We start from the raw sequence: 13,778 nt of genomic DNA on the forward strand, positions 1-13,778 counted from the left end.
CAAACTCCTCCTCCAGCTTCCTCTTGTTCCACCTCCTGTTTACTTTTACTTGTATTTCTAGGCTCTTTACAGCCCTGTCTGCAGCCCGAAGGCGTTCCTTGTCTAAAGCAAGCATCGCTCGTTGTTGTGTTCGTAGATTTTGCTACCATTTTCTTCAGTTGCAGTTACTGCAACACTGTTCCAAAAGGTGGTCATGTATGAACACTTATCACATTTCAGTTGTATTTCACTAGCAAGTCCTACGTGCTTTATTATGGAGAGTTCCAGACCAACTTCACTACAATGAATACATCTTACACAGTTTGAAAAAATTCCTTTGAGAACCGACATATCAAATATTTCATTCACATCCGATTCGCCCATAAAACATTCATAGTTTTCACTCATTGAACCAAGCTTCTTCTGTGAAGTATTTTCTTTCCCACTTTGACTGCTATGGGCAGGTGTACTTGAGAGGTTAGGTTCACTCACTTGGTTATCGTCTTTATTGTTTACAGTAATAACACATACCTTTGGCTTTCCAACATTTCTCCTTTTCTTAAAAGCCTTCAGAGGATTTCTAATAACTTTAATTTTACTCATTATTATACTTCAACAAAACAGAGACTCAAGAAACAGAATTAATTACGAATATTTTCGAGATAACGACAGAGTAAATAAACATGAAACAATCGACAATCACACCAGCGATATATATTGAACCATCACAGGTTAGCCACAACACATACTTTATCTCACATCACTAAAATGTACCTGATGAACACGGACGTTAATAATAACACCATTTGACAGCAGTTTAACAGCGCCACAGTGGGTCACGCCCATGTAGAACACATTTCAAAAAAAAAAAAAATTAAAAATAGTTGTAGTCTTCGAAATTGAATAAATTATATATCTATTAAAAGGTAATAGTCTGCAGATTCAGAAAACGCAAAAAAGTAAAAATTGAACTTTTCATGATTTTGAGCCTTTCCGGAGCCCCTTAAGCTCTTTTGAGAAAAAGACTTAGTTATATATTTCATTTTTGTAATGCTTTTAAGATTTGGTAACAGAGCTATGTGTGATATGACATTTTGCATTTATGTTGGATTAAGGAAATTAGATAATACTTGCTGTTTAAATCTAATTGTTTGTGAATCAATTGTGTGTCATGTAGCTTCAATTGTCAGATGTTTTTGAAAAACCAAACTTAACTTCCATTATAATTTTTCTAAAAAAACTGAGAGTTAGTAATTCACTATGATCAGTACCGCCTCCCAGTCCAGGTCATATATTTTTCTAAGAAGTTGGATTTTCTTAAATGTTCTCGTTTATCAGCCAAATGAATTCCATGTGCATTTCAAGTATTATGGCCAGCATTGCACACTGCTGAGCCTGTATCTAGCATTCACATTTTTTATGAGAAACCAGAATATATTCCGTTACTCCATTGCTGTTTTAGAGGTAAGACAATTCAATTTATTTGTTATGTGAACAGGGACCAACGTTATCAGTTTTGAACAGGGCCAGATGATTTAGTGCCTGAGGGGCTGAATGTCTTTTGCAGTATCTGTGTATCGTTATTGGTATTGGGAGTTGCATTGCCCAATCGATTCGTGTAAAGTCTTGCTAACAATAACACAGAGCAAGCACACCACTTGCAGTTACAGCAAGCAAAACGACAATTTGAGTTTTGTATCCTTTATACAGTTCATACATTCATTTAACGTAATCGTAAAGTTATATCCTTTTTAAACAGAACGTTACAAACTGCAAGGATCATGGTTTAGTGCTTATCCATGTATTCCAGTATACACTGTCTTGTAGTGGTATTTGTTGCTATCTTTTCACCTGGCAGACCCTTTTCCTGCTCCTATGTCCTGGTGTAGCTCAGAGAAGAGACTTAGGAATTCTATAGAGCTTAGTAAAATACACTTCGAAGAGCTGTAGTGCTCGGGGTTCCACAACCATGACGGTATAAATTCACTCCGAAATTTGAAATTCCAACTATAATTCTATACAGCAATCCTTCCAATCAAAGACGTCAAATTCCTGATTCATCAAATTATTTTCAAATGGTGGTACCGCGAGCACACACTTCAATCCAACTCCTCCACAGATATTTTAAAGACGTTGCACGCAATTAAGCTGAAATACGAAATTCTCAGCTACCTTCATCATACTGGACTTCTTACCAAACGATGTAACTGTGCCAGTAACTACCAATAGAAGGCAAGGGAAATACACTCCTGGAAATGGAAAAAAGAACACATTGACACCGGTGTGTCAGACCCACCATACTTGCTCCGGACACTGCGAGAGGGCTGTACAAGCAATTATCACACGCACGGCACAGCGGACACACCAGGAACCGCGGTGTTGGCCGTCGAATGGCGCTAGCTGCGCAGCATTTGTGCACCGCCGCCGTCAGTGTCAGCCAGTTTGCCGTGGCATACGGAGCTCCATCGCAGTCTTTAACAATGGTAGCATGCCGCGACAGCGTGGACGTGAACCGTATGTGCAGTTGACGGACTTTGAGCGAGGGCGTATAGTGGGCATGCGGGAGGCCGGGTGGACGTACCGCCGAATTGCTCAACACGTGGGGCGTGAGGTCTCCACAGTACATCGATGTTGTCGCCAGTGGTCGGCGGAAGGTGCACGTGCCCGTCGACCTGGGACCGGACCGCAGCGACGCACGGATGCACGCCAAGACCGTAGGATCCTACGCAGTGCCGTAGGGGACCGCACCGCCACTTCCCAGCAAATTAGGGACACTGTTGCTCCTGGGGTATCGGCGAGGACCATTCGCAACCGTCTCCATGAAGCTGGGCTACGGTCCCGCACACCGTTAGGCCGTCTTCCGCTCACGCCCCAACATCGTGCAGCCCGCCTCCAGTGGTGTCACGACAGGCGTGAATGGAGGGACGAATGGAGACGTGTCGTCTTCAGCGATGAGAGTCGCTTCTGCCTTGGTGCCAATGATGGTCGTATGCGTGTTTGGCGCCGTGCAGGTGAGCGCCACAATCAGGACTGCATACGACCGAGGCACACAGGGCCGACACCCGGCATCATGGTATGGGGAGCGATCTCCTACACTGGCCGTACACCACTGGTGATCGTCGAGGGGACACTGAATAGTGCACGGTACATCCAAACCGTCATCGAACCCATCGTTCTACCATTCCTAGACCGGCAAGGGAACTTGCTGTTCCAACAGGACAATGCCCGTGCCACCCAACGTGCTCTAGAAGGTGTAAGTCAACTACCCTGGCCAGCAAGATCTCCGGATCTGTCCCCCATTGAGCATGTTTGGGACTGGATGAAGCGTCGTCTCACGCGGTCTGCACGTCCAGCACGAACGCTGGTCCAACTGAGGCGCCAGGTGGAAATGGCATGGCAAGCCGTTCCACAGGACTACATCCAGCATCTCTACGATCGTCTCCATGGGAGAATAGCAGCCTGCATTGCTGCGAAAGGTGGATATACACTGTACTAGTGCCGACATTGTGCATGCTCTGTTGCCTGTGTCTATGTGCCTGTGGTTCTGTCAGTGTGATCATGTGATGTATCTGACCCCAGGAATGTGTCAATAAAGTTTCCCCTTCCTGGGACAATGAATTCACGGTGTTCTTATTTCAATTTCCAGGAGTGTATGATATCCAGATGGGTTTGGAAATCAGCATTTCAGGATCGAATCCCGCCAAATATACCACTCGTAGAATTCACCAATAGGATGCAAGGAGAAACTGTCCTGCACAAAGGGTGTCGATTTAATTAATTAGTCAATCAATCTGATAGAGTGAGGGAGTATTTCCAAGACCACTGCTGGTGGATTACATGGTATCCACTACTTTGTTCTGGACAAAAGAGTGATTAATGTGGCATACAACAGATACTCATTGGCCAGGAAGTACCCAATTGAGAGAAAGAGAGAGAGAGAGGGAGAGAGAGAGAGAGAGAGAGAGAGAGAGAGAGAGAGAAATCATGTATTTAGACAGGAATTCCTCAGGCATCAATATCAAAGGGTTGCCACCACCTGGTCCTTTCTTCGGGGTCGCAAGATTAAAGGAGGCTGACATCCAGTCAGTGGTGTGTGGTATTTAGTATTGTGATTTTTAATTAGGAGCTAGGGCCGTTTTTGACCTCCATGGCGGCGCCCAGATGGCAGTCACGCTCGCGGGAGACCCTAAATGGCAGCTACTATACCACACTTTATTCCATTCCTCATAGCTTACAGTTGCTATGTCATGGGAAGTAGGGGTGGGGGCGCAGATGTGAGCTCTACCCAAGTGGTGTAGTCCTGTCTCCCAAAACATAATTATATATTATTGACATTGATTTGAATTTCGTGTCGTGAGACTTTTTCTCTCTAGCACAGAGTGAGCCTTTTCTTGACTTTTTTTCAGAGGGTGGGGAGGGAGAGGTGAGGGGTGGATAATGGGATATCCTCTGGTGGTGGCATTGTGCAGTTGCTCAGTTGGTATCAAATTTCAAAGGAAGCAGACATTCAGTATCATGTACTCCTCTGTGGGCGACCTGCCTCTCCTATTCCAGAGCAGAGGGCTCAGATGGTTGCCGCCACTCCAGTGCGTGTGGTGCAGTGTTGCACATGGAGGAATACACAAAGTATCCGACGTACCTGCCCTGCAGTCGGTGTGAAGACGGGATCGGAAGATTTTTAACTGTGTAATTATGTGTGGTCAGTTTGTAACACCTCCGATTTAATATTTCGACCCGATCTGATCTGACTGAATAGCAGCCCAAATAAATATTAATTAATGTGACCGTGTACCTAATGGGACTGGAAATCGGAATTGACTGCTACGGAGTTGTTACTTTCCAGTTTGTCCTTCTCAAATGCTGTAATAATGAAATGTCTGGTAACAAGAAGAACACCAACACAGTTTCACTAATCAAGAAGCTATACTCGTCTCAAAAACACCAAAGGGAGGAGACAGCCACTGCCTTCGTCATACACATCTAATTACGGCTAATCTCAGCACAGGCTTCTTCGTTATTCATTATCGTCACACGTTAATCCAATCACTGCAATCCAACACTGCAATCCAACCTGATGCCGGCGCAGTAGACGCGAAACCAAAATATCGGCACAGAAATATCACTGATCACTCTCGTAATTATACTTCTTCACTTTCCCAGTATTATTCTAGCACAAAGGGGTTAAACCGCGGTGATGGCCACTCCCTTTGTCGGTAAAGCCTTGCATTACAGCAACGGGCCTCCACACAGCTCGGCCCGCAACATGGGACAGACTCAACTCACACTCGCTCTCGCAACACAACACGATCGATTGTTTGCCCTATCGACCTGTTCCTGATTGCAAACTTATAGTAAGGGCCTACGGACCCCTTACATCCCCGCCCTCGAAAACTTCTTTGGAGCCTCTGGCGAAAAAGAATCGGCAAGGGAATTAGACATTGCTATATCTGCACAAAACACATAGTGTAAATAATCAATGAAATTACAATTTACCAAATAATCCCTCGACTCCGGTAGTGGGCTGCCTCCACAATAATATTCTATAAAAGGTTATTACATCTCATAAACATGGCATTGTCCAAATCACAATTTTTTTTTATCAAGCAGCAATAATCCTCTATAGTCCATATTGAATGTAACACACAATATACAATCAGAAATTATTACGTAAACACATGACATATGAGTTATTATGTTACAAATTAGTTGTTACAGGTTTTACACCCATTTTCAGGTAATCGTCGATATGAAATATGAAGTTCTAGTTATAATACATCAGAAAATATAATGCAAATAAACATTCCCCTTTTTCAAATGTCCGTTTAACAACTAAATGTTCTAAACATGTCTTAGTAGGTTTATTCAGGTCCTGGTAGCTCTCACTCTTGACCGGAACTCATCTGGAGTGTCTTTCAGTTTTCTGGTCCCTCCACCTCTTCCTCTATAATCAGACGAATGATTAAAATGATTCTTTGGGTCATTACTTCCCTCTCGGTTTTGATCACTAGCTTGCTTGTGTTCCTGTGATCGAACAGATTCCAATTGTTCCATTGTCTCCATCAAGGCCTCCCTATCTTTAATTAGGCTCCCGGATACAGTTTCATGCATTCTCCGGCTCAATCTTCTTTTTGTCGCTGATATCATTACATAATCACTCAGGGATTGCTCCAAGGTCTCGTCCAATTCCCACAAATGTTCGGCAAACTCTCTTAACGTTCCTCTCCATGTACTAAGTGACCTGCGGTGTAGTAGGTCCTCAATTGCTGCACACTGATGACTTTTGGGCCAGTATTTCTTCAAGAATTCCCCTTCAAACTGATCAAAACTAATAGTCCCTTCCTTCTTCCTGACTCCCCAAGTGAAGGCCTCACCTTCCATCCTATCTATTACAAATTGAATCTTGTGTGAGTCTTTAAAATGTGCTGGGAAAACTCCTTTTAACCATTTCATAAATATCATTGGGTGTAACCCTCCTTTCGGTTTAAACTTCTGCCCTGTATTATTTTGGACGTACCGATTCTCACTGCCCATCGTGGTAACAACTCTACCTTCCCCAACGGTTAAAGTGGCACTGCTAATTCGTTTATCAATTTCTTCTGTCTTGCTCTCCAATTGTTGCATTCCCTGTTGCAATTGCCTGACCTCCATTGCAAACCTCTTGTTATCCTCTTCTCGTTGCACGGCTATAGTATTTCTCAGATTGACAGCCAGTTGGTTTTGCCTATCTCCTATCTCCTTAACCGCATTATTGCATTGTTTCTGCATCTGCGTCACCTCGGTGATTCGATGATTGCAATTTGTTTCCACTTCAGCGATGCTTTCTCCCAATTCGGCTTTAGTTTCTTCAATATCATCTTCTATCTTTTTTGTTAACTTTCCTTCCGTCTTCTCCACGTCTCCCTGGACTTGGTCTATATTCTTCTGTAGCTTACTCTCTCTCTCGTCGATGTCCATCCTCAATCGTTCTTGTAACTCCTGCATTTCTTTCTTCAGATTACATTCCATCTTCATCTGCGATGTTTTGATCTCTTGTGCTATAGTTTCTTGTAAATCTTCCTTTAATGATTTGCAGAATATTTCTTCCCTTTCTCTAGCTTCTTGTAAACCCTTCTCTAATGATTCACGGAGTATTTCTCCCCTTTCTCTAGTTTCTTGTAAATCTTCCTTTACTGATTCGTGGAATATTTCTCCCCTTTCTCTAGTTGCCTTAACCTCCTTTAGCAAGTCTGCCAACATCGACCACATATCGGCACCCTCTGAAACTGACTTATTTCTCGTCGTTTGTCCCGGCGTCTCGGGATAACTAGTTGAATGTGCTAATGGGCTATCTAACGACAATCCACAACCACTGATTCCTGAATCATCTCTGTCTTCCTGTCCTATCCCTTTCCTTTCAACTACTGCCTCACAAACCTGCTTATCTTCAGTAGACATGTTTGGTTTATTTTTAATGCACAGGCAAGTAATATAAAATAACCTCCAGTAACCCAAAACACTCCTAATTACCACGAAACTAATCAAACAGTACCTGCAGTAACTTCAGCTAATCCCAATATTGATATAATACATGTGAATACAGAATATAATGACTCTCAAAACCTAATAATTTCAAATAGCAATTTTCACATACACAGTTTATGTAAAATGTTTTAAATAAGATAAATCACACCATTCATTAACTCTATAAATATGAAATCCCCAAAAACAATGAGCATATTTGTATAATCACCATTTAGACCGCGCAGCATGCATCAATAAGTATGCTATATTTCAGAGTATGTTTCACAATCTTTTCGGAAATTACTGTAATTGGGCAGCTTTCCTAATGTAAAAATCAGTTAAAAATTGTTTATTTACCGCGAAGATTGCACACTGCAATTTAATGTTATGCCAACCAGTCGTCTTCACTCACCAACTGACGTTACCACGAATCACGATGTTTTGATGTTTGAAGTGGGCGTGGCGCTGTACTGCCACTGGAGCCGAGTGAAGTCGCGCTGAAGATCCGTGGCGAGACGTCGTAGTTCTCAGCCGGCCGCTACGTGGCGCTGCAGGCGGGCGTAGTTTGTAGTTTGGCCGCTAGATGCCGGGTCAGCGCTCGCTGTTTCGAAGTCGCGTTGAAGATCCGTCGGTGTAGTGCATCTGTGCCTGACCTACTCCTTGCACAGGTAGCTGGGATGACGCATGAAATCACCTCGCGGAACGAAATTCTTTGGCGCGGCTGCTACACGGGTCTGCGTGACGTCACTCAACAATTGCGTCGCCACATAAATTGTCGTTTACACAACAGTTTACGGGTCCACATGAAACTGTCCGATTTTCACTATTCAACAAGCAATTCCAGTCACAATATTACCACTAAACACTTCTGTAAAAGCTTTCGTGACAAATTCTTAGTTCGTTTTGCTGTTGTAATGTTCACACGTGTCTTTCTTTGGTGTTCACTTTTCACAGTTTTTCGTGCGGCTTTACGCGTTTGCACATTATAACACAGTTTATCGACACTATTACTCTTATCTAATATGGCGAGAAAAAAAAAGTTTAGTCAGAACCATAAGATGCTATTACTTCGTATTGTTCAATAATGCACTGTTTCTTGTCGCAATTTTAATGTTTATACTCTGTCTTCATCCGAAATTGAAAAAAAAATATCTTCTCGCGTTAAGCAAGATAAAATTACCTATTGTTCTTTACGATTCGTCCGAAAATTGCACTTGTCCTTTCACGGTAAGCCAAGGGTGTAACACCTCCGATTTAATATTTCGACCTGATCTGATCTGACCGAATAGCAGCCCAAATAATTATTAATTAATGTGGCCGTGTACCTAATGGGGCTGGCAATCGGAATTGACTGCTACGGAGTTGTTACTTTCCAGTTTGTCCTTCTCAAATGCTGTAATAATGAAATGTCTGGTAACAAGAAGAACACCAACACAATTTCACTAATCAAGAAGCTATATTCGTCTCAAAAACACCAAAGGGAGGAGACAGCCACTGCCTTCGTCATACACATCTAATTACGGCTAATCTCAGCACAGGCTTCTTCGTTATTCATTATCGTCACACGTTAATCCAATCACTGCAATCCAACACTGCAATCCAACCTGATGCCGGCGCGGTAGATGCGAAACCAAAATATCGGCACTGAAATATCACTGATCACTCTCGTAATTATACTTCTTCACTTTCCCAGTATTATTCTAGCACAAAGGGGTTAAACCGCGGCGATGGCCACTCCCTTTGTCGGTAAAGCCTTGCATTACAGCAACAGGCCTCCACACAGCTCGGCCCGAAACATGGGACAGACTCAACTCACACTCGCTCTCGCAACACGACACAATCGATTGTTTGCCCTATCGACCTGTTCCTAGTGCAAACTTATAGTAAGGGCCTACGGACCCCTTACAAGTTATGTTAACATAGATTTTGAGACAGTATTCCTCATCCAATTCTTAAAAAAAGCAACCTATTTAATTACTTCTTTTCTATATATTTTACAAGACTGACGTCTTCCAATACAGCAGAGAATGAAGAGCTTTCCCACCAAATAAAGGAATTCTATAAATAAACAGTATATACTTTGCTATGTAATTGACATTGATTTGAATTTCCTTTCATAAGATCCTTCTTCTCCGGCACAGACTTAGTCCTTTAGCTGTCATTTTCCAGGTTGTGGAGGGGAGGGGGTGGGCGCTGTGTCAGAGAGGAAGTGGCTAGATAATTTATTGATTTAATTAATCAGTCAATCAAATTTATAGAATGGGAGGGGATATTCGAAAAATTTAGGCCTTAATGTGTGCTTGTATGACGAGGGGGAGGGGGAGGGTTGGAGGTTTCCAGGAGGATGGGGGATATGGAGGGGGAGGGGTAGGGGGTTTCCCAGAAGGACTGCTTACCCACAGGCGGTCATAAATCAGTCAACAGAACAACAGGTCAAGTGGAGGTGGAAGGTTTACATGAAAAACCATTTAGCTGAGGTTAAGATGATAAATCCATGTGCTGTCTCAGTTTAATTAATTTGCAAATTAATTAGAGATCAAAAGTGGTGTAGAAAATCTGTTGCCCTACTACTACGATGCCGCCGATATGTTGGTGGCTATGTAACACAACATACTAGTATTTGGTTGATAAGATTACTCTTAATCCACTGTGGAGCGTGAGACTGTATACCTTCCGGTACTGTTAACCGTGGCTACAATAGCATGCACTGTTCGATGTGGGTTCCTTCTTGCCTGCTACAGAATGTAGTTGTTATCTGCTGCTGTGGTGGATGTGGTCGACTACCTCCTCCCTTTCAAGCAACAATAGCCGTGGTTCGGAACGCTCCCCATGCACGTGAAACAATGCTGTGAACTATACCAAACTTCTGGCCTACACTCGCGACTCTTCATCCAGTTTCCCGATAATCCTCCCTGATGCAAGGTCGTCCAGATCTTGCCTCCTTGTCATGTTGTAACGAACACCATCACAGCAGACTGTAGCTGTCCACTGATTGATCCTTCATACTGTCTTTTCACGTTTCTTCGAATGCCTCGTATTGTGGGGCCAGATCCATTTGTAGCTGTAGTGACGCTGACCTCATGCCATGTGACGTTCAGCTTTCTGTGCGCGACTGGCAGACCTCTGGCAACATTTCCTGCCACTGTCAGTTGTATGTTATGGTACTCTAAGTGTCTAGATGTTAGATTTTGCATAGCAATACACATTGCACATAAAACACCTAAACGAATTGAGGACGAAACACATGTTAGTGCAATCTGTGTTTAGCGTTTGTGGTTCATACTGTCGCGTTCACCAGACTACACTGTAAATAACTGGAAATCCGTAAGTTTGTAATAAATAATGTAATGGAAATGTGAGTTACAAAGACATACTTAAGGAATTTGATCTGCGGAAACTAAGTTACCTCAGTGAGGCAGTCTCTTACTTACACAATTTGTACTGCACAAAAAGGGGCAAGAGCTAAGGAGTTGCCTAACATTGATTTCCTGTAACAATAACGTCTTTCAATTTTCCTTCAAAACAAAGGAGTCTACAGACTGACTTCCTTTGTGAACAAAGGAGAGATCTCACTCTGCTAAGAGCAATTTAACTTCTTAATGAATATTGTTTCCTCAACATCCTATTAAGACGTTGATTACCAGGTGTGTGAAGCAAAGATATCGGGTGGACTGGAAGCCTCGGGAAAGCAAGCAGCAGCTTGAGACGTTAGGAAGTTGGAAGCTCTGCGTTGTCTCATTATTTCGCTACGGCTAGAGCTTTTCGTAAGACAACTGATCATTAGGCAAGAGCAAAGTTGATGCTACGGCACACGTGGGAAGAAAATCCGGAATAATTAAGTTCAGTCTATGCTTTTGTAGTAATATCACTTACAGAAGGGAGAAAATATATTTTATTAACTCTAGCGATGAATAAGAAAGGTTACTTGAGCAATATATTCGTACTTTTAGTCGGTTAGTGAACGAGAAAAAATATTTCGAAAACTAAACAGTTTTTAATAATACCTGCTTTCTGAAAAGGAAACTTCTTTGGGTGGTTGAGAATGGTTATTTATCCGGTCTCACTGATTCAGTTCTATTACAGCTAGATGTGTCTGACCTCCTTTCGTCAGCAACATTAATAGAACTATTACTGCATGACATCGTCAGTGAAAGCAGGAGACAGTCTTCCATATTTGAGAGTCTACTGTCCTTTTAGAGTCGGCCGCTGTGGCCGAGCGGTTCTAGACGCTTCAGTCCGGAACCGCACTGTTGCAACGGTCCCAGGTTCGAATTCTGTCTTGGGCATGGATGTGTGTGATGTTCTTAGGTTAGTTAGGTTTAAGTAGTTCTGAGTCTAGGGGACTGATGTTAAGTCCCATAGTGCTTAGAGCCATTTGTATCATTTATCCTTTTAGAACACTTTATCGCGTAGATCGTAATTTTGTTACGTAGATAACCAGTTTGAACCAGTTCAATGGCTATCTTCAGATGAGTAAGGGTTTAAAACGAAATACAGGTCATTACATCATATACAAACAAAATATGTTGCAATACCATTACGTAGAATATGTAAGCTGTTCGGTAACGTCAATATCGTCGGTACAGAAAGGTATCCTGAAGGACCTTGTACCTGTTCTGGTTGTGTATTATAATACTGAACATATGAATAATATCTATTGCCTTATTGAAGTAGTGTATTCCGCCATATGGCTGGTAGAGACAGGTATTTTAGAAATATATTTCCAGGTTCGTAATGCGTCTCAAGTACCTGTTCTTTTCGTGAATTGAAACGTAGTAGTTTTTAAAAGTTTCTGTCCATTTGTACTGGATGTCAGGTTGTTTGTATGAACTTACTGCACTGGTACGGATTTGTCTCTTGGTGTTTCCATGTAACAAATTTGATAAAACTAGAGTGACCTCATAATGTGAAGATCTAAGCAGCTTACATATTTCAAGTATTTCAACATGTTATTAGATGTCTGGTAATTTATATACATTTTTACACTTGTACTAATCCATCCCGTGGCGATTGCACGTAACAAATTTTGATTAACGAACTTGAATGTCGTGCCTTAAATATATATGCAACTTACATTTTAATTCCTTAAATGTGTATAACATTTTCTATTAGGTTCTGTTATGTACTGTTACAGCTGATATACAGCCGGCCGGAGTGGCCGAGCGGTTAAAGGCGCTACAGTCTGGAACCGCACGACCGCTACGGTCGCAGGTTCGAATCCTGCCTCGGGCATGGATGTGTGTGATGTCCTTAGGTTAGTTAGGTTTAAGTAGTTCTAAGTTCTAGGGGACTTATGACCACAGCAGTTGAGTCCCATAGTGCTCAGAGCCATTTGAACCATTTGAACAGCTGATATACAGTCTAACTGATACGAATAGATTTTAGGTAATGGCGAATTTTATTTAATTTATGACGGAATATGCAGTGAGGTAACTTCACATGTTAGATGTACCATAGTGTACTTCCACCTGGTGGCAATAGCTACGACTAAAGTTCTAATTGATCTGCGGCAGTTAGTTTGCCTATTTCCGTCAGCGGGACAACTTCAACTGATTGCCAAGTCATGCAGGATGTCGTATGATAATGTTTATGGTTATTGGTTCAAAAATGGCTCTGAGCACTATGGGACTCAACTGCTGAGGTCATTAGTCCCCTAGAACTTAGAACTAGTTAAACCTAACTAACCTAAGGACATCACAAACATCCATGCCCGAGGCAGGATTCGAACCTGCGACCGTAGCGGTCTTGCGGTTCCAGACCGCAGCGCCTTTAACCGCACGGCCACTTCGGCCGGCTGTTTATGGTTATTATCTTCAATAAGTGTAAGATAATCATAGAAATGGGATTCTGTGCCGTTTTTTGCACTATGTGAAAGTGCTCAGCGCTCTATAAATCTCTAATATGATGCAAGTTCTGTGATTATGTGTAGGTAATTTACATGTAGAACAGTGTTGTAATGTTAATAACGACTTCAGATCAGTTCTGTAAATTATTAACTTTTGCTTATTTGTTGTACGCAAACATACGATTAGTTACTTGATTGCATAGATATTACCATTTAGGATATATACTCTAGTTAATAGTATCACAACATTTTTGGTTTGGATAAGACGTATTAACCTATATTTCGTTCCAAACATTTACTTGTATGAAGATGGTCATTGAAGTGGCTGAAACTGGTTATCTAGGCAACAAAACTTGCGATCTAGGCGATGAAGTGTTCTGAAAGGTTATTAGACGCTCATTGATAGAATTCATCTGAACAAGTGAGTTATTGAGACGTGGAAGTATACAGGGTG

This window comes from Schistocerca piceifrons, chromosome 3 (genome assembly GCF_021461385.2).
Source record: "Schistocerca piceifrons isolate TAMUIC-IGC-003096 chromosome 3, iqSchPice1.1, whole genome shotgun sequence".
NCBI lineage: Eukaryota > Metazoa > Arthropoda > Insecta > Orthoptera > Acrididae > Schistocerca > Schistocerca piceifrons.